The sequence below is a fragment of the Leguminivora glycinivorella genome, chromosome 17 (assembly GCF_023078275.1).
Source record: "Leguminivora glycinivorella isolate SPB_JAAS2020 chromosome 17, LegGlyc_1.1, whole genome shotgun sequence".
In the NCBI taxonomy this organism is placed as follows: Eukaryota; Metazoa; Arthropoda; class Insecta; order Lepidoptera; family Tortricidae; genus Leguminivora; species Leguminivora glycinivorella.
In genome coordinates this window covers 15,774,945-15,792,790 of record NC_062987.1, presented here as the reverse complement: position 1 = coordinate 15,792,790, position 17,846 = coordinate 15,774,945, and the positions used below count along the sequence as shown (strand labels likewise).

The 17,846-nt window shown below is 41.2% G+C and overlaps 1 non-coding gene across 1 annotated transcript; it reads left to right on the top strand.

Annotated features, from left to right (window-relative positions):
* The first annotated feature begins 526 nt into the window (after positions 1-526).
* Positions 527-599, top strand: Trnan-auu. The gene has a single exon. It is a non-coding gene; the product is annotated as a tRNA-Asn (tRNA).
* Positions 600-17,846: the final 17,247 nt, after the last annotated feature.

The window sequence follows — 17,846 nt, the reverse complement described above, 5'->3', positions numbered from 1 at the left end:
ACCACAATATATTTTTTAATTTGTGCAAAGAACGATATAAGATCAAAGCTCCGTACCGTACGTAAAATAGTATTATGCAGCAGTAGCATACTTTTGTCCTAAAAATATAAAACGGTTAATCTTTTGTGGTAAAAAAATATCGGATTGTATCAGCCCAATGCTTTTATATTTATAATGTTATAGTTTTAACTTCTGATTAGCAGAAACGTCTGCAATCGATGCCACTAGGCTTAGAATAAATTTAAAAGTGGAAAACCCAGAAACCTCTCCAGAGGCCGTGAGTTCAAGTCTCACCCAAGGCAGACATTTTCCACTTTTAAATTTATTCTAAGCCTAGTGGCATCGATTGCAGACGTTTCTGCTAATCAGAAGTTAAAATTTAGCATGGTTAGCGCATCGTAACTGGTGAATTTCCAATATGACTTGGAACTCCGGTTGCCGTTTAAGAAATTTAACACTCTTACGGTAGATGTCGCTACGGGTCCCATTGACCTTAGTAGTGGAAAATTTCGCTGGCTTGGTTGAAGTCTTGGTGGCTCAGTTGGCAGAGCGCTGGAATATTGATCCAGAGGCCGTGAGTTCAAGTCTCACCCAAGGCAGACATTTTCCACTTTTAAATTTAATGTTATAGTTAACACAATAATTATAAGTACAGGTAAGAAGTAGGATGATGTAGGAGGTGATGTAGTTTGGTAGTTGACTTAAAGGCAAAATACTGTCAAAAATACTTTCAATAATGTATGGGAGTCTATATATTCATGACTCCACTCTTTCCGCATCTACTATCTTACTATAGTTTTTGCCCGCGGCTTCACTCGCGTTAGAAAGAGACAAAAAGTAGCTTAAGTCACTCTCCATCCCTTAAACTATCTCCACTTAAAAAGTCAAATCAATTCGTCGCTCCGTTTTGCCGTGAAAGACGGACAAACAAACAGACACACACACTTTCCCATTTATAATAATATAATATAGTAATATAGTAATTTAGTATACAGCGCGTAAACGTAATAAGGGCGATAAATGAAACCAGGCGTATAATTCAATATTGTTATCATTAATTAAGAGGTGTTTTTGATTTTCACCCCATAATGAATTTTTGAAAAAAATCTCAGCAGCAATTTACTGTAAACGTGGTTGCGATGACAATCAATGACAATTGTCAACGAGCGTTTAACGGGAGTGTGTTTGCATTACGTTGCGGGCCGAATTAATTTGTATGTATAAAAAAAAATTTCAATTTTAAGTAAAAGTTATCTAATTACATTTTATACGTCCTATACTCGCCACCGTTAAGAGGTTCGCCCGTATTAGGTTTACACCCTGTATAGTATGAATAGTATGGATATCAGAATATTGGGGATGAATCAAGATATTTTATTACCCAATCCTGGCAACACTTCCACCAGTTTCAAGTTTAGAACCTTTCGGAAACAATGTCCGGGATACCGTTCAAGACGGAATTTTATTCAGCCCGGAATTCTTCCACGTATTTACTGCAATATTTCTAGCGCCGGCTTCGACGAATGGTAAATTGCCTGTTTCGTAGATTAACGATTGAAAACTTGGATTTCCTTGTTTCTGTACAATGTTGCTTATTCGGAATTTATCGAAAGTTTTATCTTATAAATTGTATCTAGATTTATTTAAGCTTTGTATTATTGTACGATTGCAGACAAAGATGGCGAAACGATCTTGACGCCTTTCTGAGGAACTGGCCGGAGGAAACGGAGAATCGAGAGTCATGGAGAGCCAGGGGAGAGGCCTTTGCCCAGCAGTGGGACACTTAAACGAAAACAAAAAATTGTACGATAGTTTAGTCTTGGTAATCTAAACTAAGTTTTTCCTAACCCTTGTCATATTTATTGAGTTGCATCTACTGGGTCACTGTCGAACACACACACCTTAATCATTACAAAATATTAATTCAATTATTTTGAAACCACTCGCTTTGTGGCGAGTAGTAATCGAGTATCATGTTCAATGTTTACGCATAAACATCATGTTTAAAAAAAAATAGAGCAAACTCAAACTTCAAACTCATCAAATCCAAAACATTTGTAACTACAAAATTTCAATGTGTAATGGCATATTAGCCACTTTCTATGTTTAGCAGTAACACAATAGTTTACTGCGACATAACGCATATTGCTTGGTGCTTACCAAACATGTATATATAGGCATACCTTTACACAATAAATGGGAATTGATTGGGATTCATTACTATCTACTACTCGTGTCTATCATTGACTACACGTCATCCCGTGGCGCTGCGGTCCACATCAGTAATGACATATCTTGTTATTACAAATTTAATGTTTATTGTTACATATTTTAGCGCGAATACTTAGATTACACAATACCACCAGAGTCATGCCAAGATAAGGCTACGCTTTTGATAGCCCAACCACGCCCAACTAACTTAAGTACCTAAGGCACTGGTCCCACCGCGAGCTTGTAAGCTATGAGCTATCGGCTATAAAAACGAACTCATAGTTTACTAGCTCGCGGTGGGACCAGTGCCTCATCATCATCCTCCTTGCGTTATCCAGGCATTTGCCACGGCTCATGCGAGCCTGGGGTCCGCTTTGACAACTAATCCCAAGATTTGGCGTAGGCACTAGTTTTTACGAAAGCGACTGCCATCTGACTTTCCAACCCGAAGGGTAAACTAGACCTAGACCTTATGGAATTAGTCCGGTTTCCTCACGATCTTTTCCTTCACCGAAAAGCGACTGGCAAATATCAAATGACATTTCGCACATAACTTCCGAAAAACTCATTGGTGCGAGCCGGGGTTCCAACCCGCGACCGCGAACGAAAGTCGCACGTACTTACCGCTAGGCTACCAGCGCTTAACCGGTGACTGTCAAAATCGTTGCGAACTTATCTTGGTCTAACTCTAATGCGTTCCTTTTATCCCTTCATTAGTCGGAATTTAGCGCGCTGGTGGCCTAGCGGTAAGAGCGTGCGACTTTCAATCCGGAGTTCACAGGTTCAAACCCCGGCTCGTACCAATGCTATTTTAATGTGCGAATTGTCATTTGATTTTGTACCACTCGTTTCTCCCTGACTGATTCCCAGTAAGGCGTAACCCTTCGGGTTTTGGAAGGTCATATGGCAAATGCCGGGATAACGCAAGCACTTTCTGCTGATCCCAGTTAACTATCAATTCTTAAAAACATTCCGAATAATCAGGACCAAAAAATATCTACCATTCCACTCTAGGTTGGGTACTCTCGACCTAGTAATACCTTAGGAGATCCTAACATGGACCACTAATCACAGACTACGCATTATAAGAAATTAGCTTTTGTGTGCGGCTTCACTCGCGTTAGGAAGAGACATAAAGTAGCCTATGTCACTCTTCATTCCTTCAACAATGTCCACTTAGAAAATCACGTCAATTCGTCGCTCCGTTTTTCCGTGAAAGACGGACAAACAAACAGACACATACCCTTTTCCATTTATATATGTATTAGTATGGATAAATAAAAATCATTGGATTCTACATCTACAGATATTATGAATACGATGACATTTACAAAATGAATAAACAAAATACTCTTATGAAAGCCCACGCCACGGGCCCCACGGCAGGCCTTGAACCTGTGACCTCTTGGAGCACTGACACAACAGTGCTTTCTAGATATATTGAGCCATGATTTTTTTTTTAGAGTTTGTAGTTGAGATTCAGTTGCGAAGCGATTGAATTGAAAGAGTTATGTATCTAAGATGAGAACTGAGCCTAACGACTTTTTTCGCTCTTAATTTATTGCGTGCTTTTTTTCAGATTTTCCTATCGGCTTTTCTCGATTCCGCGATCAATTAGGTGACTTACACCACAGAATATACAGATAAAAGTACAAGGTTCACTAATTTGAGCCTTTTGTACTTGTACTTTCACTTGTCTGCTCACAAAATGCCGTCTTTCATAACATTAGCAATACGCTGAGCGCAGAGCGCACGCGAACAGCCGACATTGAGTTCTATAGCGCCGCGCGAAGGTTGTCAGGTCGTACTTGTAGCAGTTGTTACTCGGCGATAGGATCGCGGAGTGAGCCGCCCCTGCTAATACCTCTGCCACACACTCGACGAGTGGCGTGGGAAGTAGCGAGGGAAACAGGCAGAGGCATAGTGTGGCCGCGTTACTCGTCATGCCGCTCGTCATGGTTTTTTGGCGCGAGTCAAAGGGACGGCAACAACCAAGTGCGATAATCGCGCGAGTAGGGCAGTGTGTGGCCGGGGAAGGCACAATCGCGGCAACACGAGGAGAAGCGCGAGGGGCAGCGAGAGGAGCATAGTGTGGCAAAGGTATAAAACGCAAGTGATCTGTGTAGTCATCAATCTTGCAGCACGTCTTATCGAAATCTAGTGCAGCCAGTACGTACGGTTCTTGCTGAATGAATTAGGGTTGAATTTCTTAGGCCATATATTATCAACTAAGACTTGGATTTGTCTATACTGTTGGAGAAGAAAATACTAATTAGGGGCCATTCAAGCATTACGGCTCTTTAGGAATAATAGATTTTGCCTGACAGTATTTATTTTGCAGTAAAAATTTAAGTAGGTATCATGACATTCTCCGCCGAGCTCTCGTTACGGCGGGAGCACCGACGGTTCTAGAACCGTCTGGATTGGCTCGCGACGACGGAAAGAGGCCGGACGACATGACCCTCGTGCCTTGAAAGATGGGACAGCCTTTAGTTTGGGTTAGTTTAGGCCCTTGCAGCGTTCCATCTTCCAGGGACTTCAATCAGAGCTGGTGCTGCCGCCAACTCCGCTGAACACCTCAAACGGCGCAAATATGCAGCAATTGATTCTAATTTCATGTTTGAGCCGTTTGGGGTTGAAAACGCTTGGGCCGTCCGTGGTCCAACGGTATTTTTAAGGAGCTAGCGAAGCGCCTCCACGATGCGACAGGAGACAAGAAGACTGTCACTTGCCTAGCGCAACGTATAGGCATTCCAGTCCAACGTGGCAATGCCGCCAGTCTTCTTGGCACCTTGCCACAAGGAGCGGAGAGCCGATTTTTTTACTTATAATTTTACTTAGATTTTTTATTGTACATATAGTAACAAAACTAAATTGTTTGATTTTTTTTTTCAATTAATGCGTATTAGACGATACATAGAATCAATACGTGATAATATTTAATTATCAACAGTTCATTTTATATTTTTATTTTGAAATGTTTCAATATAACGCGAAATAGTGTTTATGCATGTCGAATAAAGCCCCAGGTATCCATTTCATAAATTGGCCCGTTTTATCAAACAGGTAAAAAACAGTGAAATTTCTTTGTTCTCAGCTACGAAACTAGTTTTTAAACCATCACACCGGAAAAATGATATCCACGTATTTGCATTTTTGTGAGATTCGCATAAAAGAACGCCTGATGAACCGGCAAACCAATCACCGTGGTAAAGGTGCTGTTCTGTTTTTGACCGCATCAGCATTACTGCCGACTGCATTGCTGCCTTAAATCAGAACTGGATTTCCCAAAATGTCCCAGGTAGTTTGCATGACATTTTCCTTTTTTGTTACCGGATTTCTATACATTTTCGGTACCAGATTTCTATACATTTTCCATAGTGGATCTTGCTCAACATCATGAACTCGATCAGCCTACCAATTTTTATCAAAATCCAAATGTATAAACTTTTTGGGATTTCTCAAATAAAAAATCCGGAAAACCGTAACATCGATTTGGACTTTTTGATACGGTACAGTTGTCGCGCGGCAATAGCGGCAATAGCAATACTCTTGCTGAAGTCTACAGTACTACTCTTACTGAAGACACTGACAATACTACTCTTACCTTACATAGCTACTGCTCTTATAATGAAGCAAGAGGATGATGATGATTTACATACAAACATTTCGGCATTCTACTATAGCACACTCAATGAAGCCTCTCTCGCGGGAAATAATTCGTGTTTAGGCGAATTTTGGCATAGTTGTAGGGAATGGTGTTCTAATCCACATACTCAAAGTACTGATGGGTAGGGGAGGAGCTAACGGGTGGAGGGGGGTGTAAAGGTCCGTTTTTTTAGTTTTTCGCGAATAACTCTTAAACTGTGGCACATAGCAAAAAATGTTCTGAAACACAAGTAATCTTCATAAAATTCTCTACAAAAAAGTCTTGAACACTTTTTATCTGGGACCATCCACTGCACTATCTGTGTAATGTGTCCCCCAATATGTATTTTATTTACATACAAACATAATATGAGAGTGAAAGGTGTTAGTATGGAAATGACGGCTGATAGAGAGGAATGGAGGAGGAAAATCTGCTGCGCCGACCCCAAATAATGGGAACAGGGCAAGAGGATGATGATGATTTACATACAAACATTTCGGCATTCTACTATAGCACACTCAATGAAGCCTCTCTCGCGGGAAATAATTCGTGTTTAGGCGAATTTTGGCATAGTTGTAGGGAATGGTGTTCTAATCCACATACTCAAAGTACTGATGGGTAGGGGAGGAGCTAACGGGTGGAGGGGGGTGTAAAGGTCCGTTTTTTTAGTTTTTCGCGAATAACTCTTAAACTGTGGCACATAGCAAAAAATGTTCTGAAACACAAGTAATCTTCATAAAATTCTCTACAAAAAAGTCTTGTACACTTTTTATCTGGGACCATCCACTGCACTATCTGTGTAATGTGTCCCCCAATATGTATTTTATTTACATACAAACATAATATGAGAGTGAAAGGTGTTAGTATGGAAATGACGGCTGATAGAGAGGAATGGAGGAGGAAAATCTGCTGCGCCGACCCCAAATAATGGGAACAGGGCAAGAGGATGATGATGATTTACATACAAACATTTCGGCATTCTACTATAGCACACTCAATGAAGCCTCTCTCGCGGGAAATAATTCGTGTTTAGGCGAATTTTGGCATAGTTGTAGGGAATGGTGTTCTAATCCACATACTCAAAGTACTGATGGGTAGGGGAGGAGCTAACGGGTGGAGGGGGGTGTAAAGGTCCGTTTTTTTAGTTTTTCGCGAATAACTCTTAAACTGTGGCACATAGCAAAAAATGTTCTGAAACACAAGTAATCTTCATAAAATTCTCTACAAAAAAGTCTTGTACACTTTTTATCTGGGACCATCCACTGCACTATCTGTGTAATGTGTCCCCCAATATGTATTTTATTTACATACAAACATAATATGAGAGTGAAAGGTGTTAGTATGGAAATGACGGCTGATAGAGAGGAATGGAGGAGGAAAATCTGCTGCGCCGACCCCAAATAATGGGAACAGGGCAAGAGGATGATGATGATTTACATACAAACATTTCGGCATTCTACTATAGCACACTCAATGAAGCCTCTCTCGCGGGAAATAATTCGTGTTTAGGCGAATTTTGGCATAGTTGTAGGGAATAATGTTCTAATCCACATACTCAAAGTACTGATGGGTAGGGGAGGAGCTAACGGGTGGAGGGGGGTGTAAAGGTCCCTTTTTTTAGTTTTTCGCGAATAACTCTTAAACTGTGGCACATAGCAAAAAATGTTCTGAAACACAAGTAATCTTCATAAAATTCTCTACAAAAAAGTCTTGTACACTTTTTATCTGGGACCAATAGTTCATGAGTATGGAAGGGAAAAGATGGACAATCTAAATATATAAAAGAAGAAGCTGACTGACTGACTGACTGACTGACTGACATATCAACGCACAGCCGAAATCGCTGGTCCTAGAGATTTCAAATTTGGCACGTAGGTTCCTTATATAGTGTAGAGGAGCACTAAGAAAGGATTTTCCAAAATTCATCTCCTAAGGGGGTCAAATGGGGGTTCAAAGTTTGTATGGGGAAACAAGATTAGTTTGACTATTTTATTCGAAACTTCACAGGAAGATTCCTTAAGACATATGACTGAATACGTGTTTCAGGTTTTTTGAAAATTTAACCCCTAAAAGGGTGAAAAGGGGGTGATAAAGTCAAAAAATCAATATGGGTATCGTTTTTATGGTTTATCGGGTCGCTGATCACGATAAATACAACGTTTTTAAAATCTAACGAGGCGGAAGTGAAATACCTTCTCCCCTGTTGTGGTGCAATGGGGTTTAAATATCAAAAAAATATATAAAAGAAGATATTGACTGACTGACTGACATATCAACACACAGCCGAAACCGCTGGTCCTAGAGATTTCAAATTTGGCACGTAGGTTCCTTATATAGTGTAGAGGAGCACTAAGAAAGGATTTTCCAAAATTCATCTCCTAAGGAGGTCAAATGGGGGTTCAAAGTTTGTATGGGGAAACAAGATTAGTTTGACTATTTTATTCGAAACTTCACAGGAAGATTCCTTAAGACATATGACTGAATACGTGTTTCAGGTTTTTTGAAAATTTAACCCCTAAAAGGGTGAAAAGGGGGTGATAAAGTCAAAAAATCAATATGGGTATCGTTTTTATGGTTTATCGGGTCGCTGATCACGATAAATACAACGTTTTTTAAAATCTAACGAGGCGGAAGTGAAATACCTTCTCCCCTGTTGTGGTGCAATGGGGTTTAAATATATAAAAGAAGATATTGACTGACTGATTGACATATCAACACACAGCCGAAACCGCTGGTCCTAGAGATTTAAAATTTGGCACATAGGTTCCTTATATAGCGTAGAGGAGCACTAAGAAAGGATTTTTCAAAATTCTCCTCTTAAAAGGGTGAAATGGGGGTTCAAAGTTTGTATGGGGAAACAAGATTAGTTTGACTATTTTATTCGAAACTTCACAGGAGGATTCCTAAAGACATATGACTAAATTACATGTTTCAGGTTTTTTGAAAATTTGACCCCTAAAGGGGTGCAAAGGGGGTAAAGTCAAAAACACAATATGGGTATCGTTTTTATGGTTTATCGGGTCGCTGATCACGATAAATACAACGATTTTTAAATCTAATGAGGTGGAAAAGAAATTTTCTCCCCTGTTATTGTGCAATGGGGTTAAAATATCCAAAATAGCCATAAGTATAGCTTTAGTTTTTATCTTTACTTCTGGTTCAAGAGATTTCAAATTGACACGGAAGTTCCTTAGAGGAGCACTAAGAAAGGATTTTTCAAAGTTCACCTCCTAGCATGATAATTTGACAGGGGGGCAAGGGACAGGGACAGGGCCAGGGACAGGGACAGGGACAGGGACAGGGACAGGGACAGGGACAGGGACAGAGACAGGGACAGGGTCAGGGACAGGGACAGGGACAGGAACGGGATAGGGTTAGGGATAGGGATAGGGATAGGGATAGGGATAGGGATAGGGATAGGGATTGGGATTGGGATTGGGATAGGGATAGGGATAGGGATAGGGATAGGGATAGGGATATGGATATGGATAGGGATAGGGATAGGCATAGGCATTGGGATTGGGATTGGGATTGGGATTGGGATTGGGATTGGGATTGGGATAGGGATAGGGATAGGGATAGGGATAGAGATAGGGATAGGGATAGGGATAGGGATAGGGATAGGGATTGGAATTGGGATTGGGATAGGGATAGGGATAGGGATATGGATAGGGATAGGGATAGGGTTAGGGATAGGGATAGGCATTGGGATTGGGATTGGGATAGGGATGGGGATAGGGATAGGGATAGGGATAGGGATAGGGATAGGGATAGGGATAGGGATAGGGATAGGGATAGGGATTGGGATTGGGATTGGGATTGGGATAGGGATAGGGATAGGGATATGGATAGGGATAGGGATAGGGATAGGGATAGGGATAGGGATAGGGATAGGGATAGGGATAGGGATAGGGATAGGGATAGGGATAGGGATAGGGATAGGGATATGGATAGGGATAGGGATAGGGATAGGGATAGGGATTGGGATTGGGATTGGGATAAGGATAGGGGTAGGGGTAGGGGGTAGGGGTAGGGGTAGGGGTAGGGGTAGGGGTAGGGTAGGGTAGGGGTAGGGGTAGGGGTAGGGGTAGGGGTAGGGTTAGGGGTAGGGGTAGGGGTAGGGGTAGGAGTAGGGGTAGGGGTAGGGGTAGGGGTAGGGGTAGGGGTAGGTTTGGGGATAGGGATCGGGATTGAGATCGGGATAGGGATAGGGATAGAAATAGGGATAAAAATAGGGGACGGGGACGGGGATAGGGATAGGGGAGGGACGGGGACAGGGACGGAACGGGGACGGGGACAAAGATAGAGATAGGGACGGGGATAAGAATAGGGATTGGGGTCGGAATAATCGGTCGGCAATCGATATTTAGGCAGTGTAAAATGCAGGTGGCCCAGTGGGAAGGTATTAGTAAGTAGGCATCGGCGAGTATCCTGCATCCGTAAACTATTTTACATTCAATGTGCTGTAAGAAGATCGTTGTTTGCTTGCCTTTTATATGTTTACGTTTGCAATAAGTATAAGCAAAATGGAAAAAATTGTAAGCGATAATGCAAGGAAGTACTTTTTACCCTACCGACCATAGCGTCGAGATACTGGCTATGTGGGTTGTATGAAGTTTCCCCAGTATAAATATTTATATAGGTAAAATACATACATATTCGCACCTACGCTGTGGTCGCTGTGTAACAATTCTACAATCATTGCAAGAATTTCTTTTAAAACAATATTAATATGTGTAAGGTACAGTCAGCCAAAACCGGACCGTACAGCAAATAGATCAGTTACAATGGCCCTCCAGTCGAGAATTGCCCCGCTTTACCTAAATCGAAATAATCGCGGACAGATGTACCTACAAAGAAACCTACGGATCCAAATGAAAATCTTATTTTTTGTAAACGTTTCAATAAGAATACTTTTATTACGCGGGCGAAGCCGCGGGTAAAAGCTAGTAAAGGAATAAACTCATTTGTTTATGAACAATACGTTTATTCTTATAGAGACGCGGTAGCGTGTCAAGCCAGGTTCAAGTAACAAAAGTAGCAAGCAGCACCGTGTGTAATATTACACGAACCGTTTGGAGCCACATTTGACCCCCTTCTAACTCAAAAACTATTTCACATAAACGTGTTATAATGCAACGTAAAAAGAAACCAACGCGCGTAGTAAAAGTATGAGCTATAAGCGCTCCTCAATAAGCCTGGTACTAGCAGCCCGCCTTAGTGCGTTTTCACATTATCCGATCCGATATCGGATGTCGGAAGGATTTCAAAGACAAAAATCCAAGACGGCGCCTTAAATGTACGGGATATCGGTCCTACTTCCGATATCGGATCGGATAATGTAAAAACGCACTTACCCCGCGCGCGCGCGCAGCCCTTTATAAGCCACCGCGCGGCCGGCGCTCGCTCATCCCAATCGTTCTCAAAACGTCGACGTGAGACCGCCCCACAAGGATGGGGTACGACCAGATACAGCCCTCACAGCGCCCAGCGCGGAAGGGGCTACTCACACCCCAGCAGGGGTGTTGAACGACATTACAGCAGCGCTCGCTCAGTTTGTCTCGCGCAGCGATCCGATCACATTGTAGCTCAGCTGACTTGACGAGCAAAGCATCACGACCGCCCGGTATTGCTTTGATGGGATAAATTCATAAATAAAATTTCTAACTATCTTCCGTCTCTACTTCGATGGGAGCTCCGTTAGTGCATGCTCCCGAGCATACACCACAGACACTGGAGCAGGCAATTCCTGCTTTTCGGCAGCCGCATCGCACCCCACACCCAGTCTTGCATCGGCAAAATATAGTTTTGAGAATGGAGTCAGGTGCCACTGGGTCGTTGGTTGTCACTGGCTTTAATATGCCATCGCCTCTTCTAGTTCATCCCCATTCAGTAGGTGGTAAATAAATTGTACGTTAAATACAAAATATTTGTACGCCTGCTTGAATATTGAATGCACCTGCTAAACTTACCTCTATTTTAGGAAAATTTTACTTATTGAATCCGAAAAAAAAGGCGTACAAATATTTTTGTATTTAACGTACAATTTATTTACCACCTACTGAATGGGGATGAACTAGAAGAGGCGATGGCATATGAAAGCCAGTGACAACCAACGACCCAGTGGCACCTGACTCCATTCTCAAAACTATATTTTGCCGATGCAAGACTGGGTGTGGGGTGCGATGCGGCTGCCGAAAAGCAGGAATTGCCTGCTTCAGTGTCTGTGGTGTATGCTCGGGAGCATGCACTAACGGAGCTCCCATCGAAGTAGAGACGGAAGATAGTTAGGAATTTTATTTATGAATTTATCCCACCAAAGCAATACTGGGCGGTCGTGATGCTTTGCTCGTCAAGTCAGCTACAATGTGATCGGATCGCTGCGCGAGACAAACTGAGCGAGCGCTGCTGTAATGTCGTTCAACACCCCTGTGCTGGGGTGTGTGTAGTCCCTTCCGCGCTGGGCGCTGTGAGGGCTGTATCTGGTCGCGCCCCATCCTTGTGGGGCGGTCTTACGTCGACGTTTTGAGGACGACTGGGATGAGCGAGCGCCGACCGCGCGGTGGCTTATAAAGAGCTGCGCGCGCGCGGGGGGTAAGTGCGTTTTCACATTATCCGATCCGATATCGGAAGTAGGACCGATATCCCGTACATTTAAGGCGCCGTCTTGGATTTTTGTCTTTGAAATCCTTCCGACATCCGATATCGGATCGGATAATGTGAAAACGCAGTAAGGCGGGCTGCTAGTACCGGGCTTATTGAGGAGCGCTTATAGCTCATACTTTTACTACGTGCGTTGGTTTCTTTTTACGTTGAATTATAACACGTTTATGTGAAATAGTTTTTGAGTTAGAAGGGGGTCAAATGTGGCTCCAAACGGTTCGTGTAATATTACACACGATGCTGCTTGCTACTTTTGTTACTTGAACCTGGCTTGACACGCTACCGCGTCTCTATAAGAATAAACGTATTGTTCATAAACAAATGAGTTTATTCCTTTATTGTCCATCTTTTCCCTTCCATATCTCATGAACGACTGGTCCCAGATAAAAAGTGTATAAGACTTTTTTGTAGAGAATTTTATGAAGATTACTTGTGTTTCAGAACATTTTTTGCTATGTGCCACAGTTTAAGAGTTATTCGCGAAAAACTAAAAAAAGGGACCTTTACACCCCCTCCACCCGTTAGCTCCTCCCCTACCCATCAGTACTTTGAGTATGTGGATTAGAACACCATTCCCTACAACTATGCCAAAATTCGCCTATACACGAATTATTTCCGCCGACGGACAGTTAAATGTCTTCGTTATGCGTGCTACTATTTCTACATTTGTGGCAGCAATAGGTATATTTGTAAGTAATATTCCGCTGCAATACTGCAGTATATCCTCATGCAGTTTAAATTCAAAGAGCACCTAAACACAAATAATGAGTGAGTGAGGAAGCCTTTCAGTCTCAGAAAGAAGAATGACGTCAGACATTGCAAACGGGGTCGTTAGTTCCGATTGCAATCTCTTTGACCTGAAAAACTGTATGAGCTTGCAACGTTGTCCTGCTGGTTAATAGGCGATGAACTGAGCGGAGTGCCACAGTTCATATTGCAAAGTCACTATAATAAGAAACAGATATATTTTTGAAGAGACTTAATTTTATGTTTATCACGATTGCAATTCCTCACCTGTTTACATACTGGTGAATTGTGAGAACTTTTCTAATCGGAGTGAAAAAAGTACAATAGAAACCTCAAGTTCTTCTAGCCTCCTATAAAGAATGGTGGGCAAATAATATATTGGATAAGTACTTGGAGCCAGACTGAAGAACGAAGAACATTTTAAATTAAATACACGGAGTAAGGTGGTAACTTGTATTATAAATCGGAATGAAATAAGTTGTATGAAATATTTTTACACGATCTAAGCTGTACGAAATATTTTCCTTTCTTCGACCATTACAGAGTGCCGAGGGGTTGGTTGTATAGATTTTTTTTAAATTAAACTCAAATAAGGGCTGATATAGACGGCACGAGATCTTTCATGCCAGTTTTATAACAATGCAGCATTTAATCGGTCGACTAGATTGGATATAACAGTTCACGTACCGCTATATTTTTTTTTATAAACTGGCCAGTGATTGACCTTAGTCGCACCTGATGGCAAGTGACGACAAGGCCGAAGTTGTAGCTCACTGGTTCAGTAATAGTCTATTCACTCTTGACTTGAATACACCCAGATTGTATTCGGCCGGGAATACAGATGAAGGGAACATGTTCCATTCCTTAGCAGTTCGCATTAGGAAAGAAGAGGCAAACCTCTTTGTGCGAATGAAAGGTAGGTCGACAACGTAAGGGTGAAACCGCTCCCCGCGCGTGGTTGTCCGGTGATGGAAAGGGGAAGGAGCAACCAGGTCATGCAGTTCCTGTGCACACTCTCCAAATGAGCCTAAGTCCGTTTTCCCATTATCCGATCCGATATCGGATGTCGGAAGGATTTCAATGGAAAAAATCCAAAATGGCGCCTGTAATGTATGGGATATCGGTCCAACATCCGATATCGGATCGGATAATGTGAAAACGCACTAAAACAATAGGCTACTAGACTCATATCTGATTTAGCACAATAAATGATCGTTTTTTGTAATATTTGACATAAGAAACCAATATTTAATGATTTTGGGTATTAATTACGTACGATGACTACGTATTTTTAATTCAAAAATGTGTTTTTTTTTTTAATTTTAGCCACCGAAAACGCTGTCGACTGTGTAGTGACGTCATAGAATTCATGTCAAATCAATCACTGACATAATGACCATTATGCCCTGTACTTAAAGTGTCAGAAAGTGTTACTTTCGAACTGAATTACTGATGTTGTTTTTGCCTGATTACGTAAAAGTATTCTTTAAAAATATTTTTTACGGTTTATATAAGTCATAATAAAATATAGTGATATTTTTTTCAGTTAATTGGACAGTAAGTAATAGTATAAGACAAACTTTAAAAAAGAGTCAAGTAGCCTATAGTATCATACTGCACAAAACCTATGCGCTGTAGAGTTAACACATTGGAAATGATTTCTTTCCTCGTCCGCCTCCAACCACACTCCGAACACACGGTCCGTGTGTTCCTGCCCCGTTTGTTAAACGAGTGCTCATCGATTATTAACGACACTATAATTACAAATGTAGAGACTACAGCTTCATCTACAATTGGATATGAATTTACTGTTTAACCCGTCGTCTGTGTCTGTCAAAAAATTGTCATAAAATAATTAACTTTGATATACATTTTTAAAGTCCAACGCCTTATGTTAGGATCCTTATCAAACACAGACGAAGGGTTAAGGGCGTTTTCCAAAATAAATATCGAATATCGAATTTCACCAGATCTGGACGTGTTTGGGATCATTCTTCTCAAAATCATGAGCTGATTCCATTTTCCATACAAAATTCGAGTTTCCAATACGTCACACACATAGTAAAATCATACTAAAATCGTGACGTAAAGGAAAAAAAAAATAGGACACATTTTTTTATCGTCAGGATTGAATCAGCTCGTGAATCTGAGAAGAATGAGCCCAGACACGTCCAGATCTGGTGAAATTCGATATTCGAGATTTATTTTGGAAAACGCCCATAAGATAAATAGACTAATCACACTAATATTATAAGGGCCACTTGCACCACCCGCTTAACTCAGGGTTAGTGGGCTATCAATTGTCAAATTCCGTATAAAATGGTGGGTTAACCCGAGGGTTAACCCTCCATTTTTGGTGGTGCAAGTGACCCTAAATGGGAAAGTGTGTGTCTTGTTTTTTTGACCGTCTTTCACGGTAAAACAGATAGTTGAAGGGATGAAGTGCGGCATAGGCTACTTTTTCTCTTTCTAACGCCCCACTTCCCTAAAATGGGGGGTGGAAGTTCTTATAGAGCATTCCGCAATTTTGGAATTTAACGCGAGCGAAGCCGCAGGCAACAGCTAGTTATAAATAGGTAAATATTCATTAGAGGACATTCTTACACAGATCGAGTTCCATGCACGGTGCTCAAGAAGGCTTGTGTTGTGGGTACTCAGACAACGATATAAATATATTATAGATATTTGTTCCTGAGTCATGGATGTTTTCTATGTATATAAGTATGTATTTATCTATTTAAGTATGTATATCGTCGCTTAGCACCCATAGTACAAGCTTTGCTTAGTTTGGGGCTAAGTTGATCTGTGTAAGGTGTCTTCAGTATTTATTTATTTATTTAATATACAAATACTTATAAACAGCAAAATATCCATGACTCAGGAACATATATATGCTTAACACATAAATAAATGCCCTTACTGGGATTCGAACCCACGACCGCGGGTTAGCAAGCAGGGTCACTAAATCCACTAGGGCAGTCATCAACCGGACCGGACATCAACGTGGGTGTCTTGGACGTCTTACGTTCTTGTACAATAAGGATCTAATCTACCTAATGAGTATTAGGCACGGTGTTCCACATAATGTGTACATGTGTTAAACGTCATAGTTATCCCGATAATGGTATCCACACACATGTACGCCGTGTAATTACGCCTGTAATTGCGACACTGGATCGCGTAATTTGGGGCTTGCGGCGACCAAACCGATTAAACGGTAACGTGATCTTGATTGAGAATCGCCACTGGTCTGCTCTGTTGCTACTTTACTTGTGTGAACACCCCTGTGGCTTGGCACTAGAAATGATCCCAGGCCATTACACTCACTTAACGGCTTGACTTTACGATTGGCCGCCGACAATGTGACCATTCTATTTTTTTTTATACTACACGGTGGCAAACAAGCAGACGGGTAGGCCGAAGGTAAGCAGTCATCGTAGCCTATGGGCACCTGGCACTAGTTAAAGGCGTTAAAGGTGAACAGCGGCTTAATAGAAGACATCATTGAATTAGGTAAGGTACATTGGGGTAATTTCGAAGTACAGAAATGCCCGGGTAATTTCGAAACGGGAATCTTGGTATGATGGAAATAATGGTAATTTTTATGTGACTTCCGAAATTAAAATTACCCCAATGCAGGGTGCATTGGGGTATTTTCGATTGGGGTAATGTAACTTTATCAATATTAATTATTACATTGTATTAATTATTCAATCCAGAAGGGCCAGATGGCAGTCGCTTTTGTAAAACTAGTGCCAACGCCAAATTTTGGTGTTAAATGCCAGGATGACGCATGGAGGATGATGATTCATTATTCACTTCAGCAGAGATAGACCACGCATTTCCTAAATCACAAACCGAGATCAGATCACAAATTGCACACAGTTGGAGAGCTCGCTCATTTCAGGGGGGTTATCATGAAGTACTAAGCCGTTTAGTTGAAGTTGAGAGAAAGGGACAGAGGCATATAACTGCTATAAGGGTTTCTCCAATCCTCTAACCCATCGACGCGGAATGGGCTCTAGCCAACTAAAAATCGCTCTTAGTATGAAGACGCTTACGAGTCGGAAAGCCGAACGCATGTGTTCGCATTTAAAAATGAAAATGAAATATTTATTTTTCACGTAGGCATATTACAATGCGCATATGAACGTCAACTAAAGCTACGCTGGCTCTAATCCTACGCCTCAACCTCTAGAAGATTTCAGTCCCCCCTCAGTAGGAGGGGAGGTATCCACTATGGGACCGGCAAGAAACTTCTTTTCTTCTTTTCAACCCAGAAACACGGCGGGCCACTTCTTTTCAAAACATTACATCTTATAATATGCATTAAATAACCAGATATAATTTAACATGCAAAAGTATTCATCAAAAAATATTAACAGACTCAGTAATTTTACTCTATGAAATTTAATTTCAATACATTATATTAATATAGCTTAATTATTATTAACATAAAGGTCGTTCTTTTCAGATACAACATATCAAATTGTTACAGAAGAAAAAGATAAGATTAATACTGTATAAAATATAAATCTCAACTTATCTGAACTGTGTCCTCTACACATAATACAAT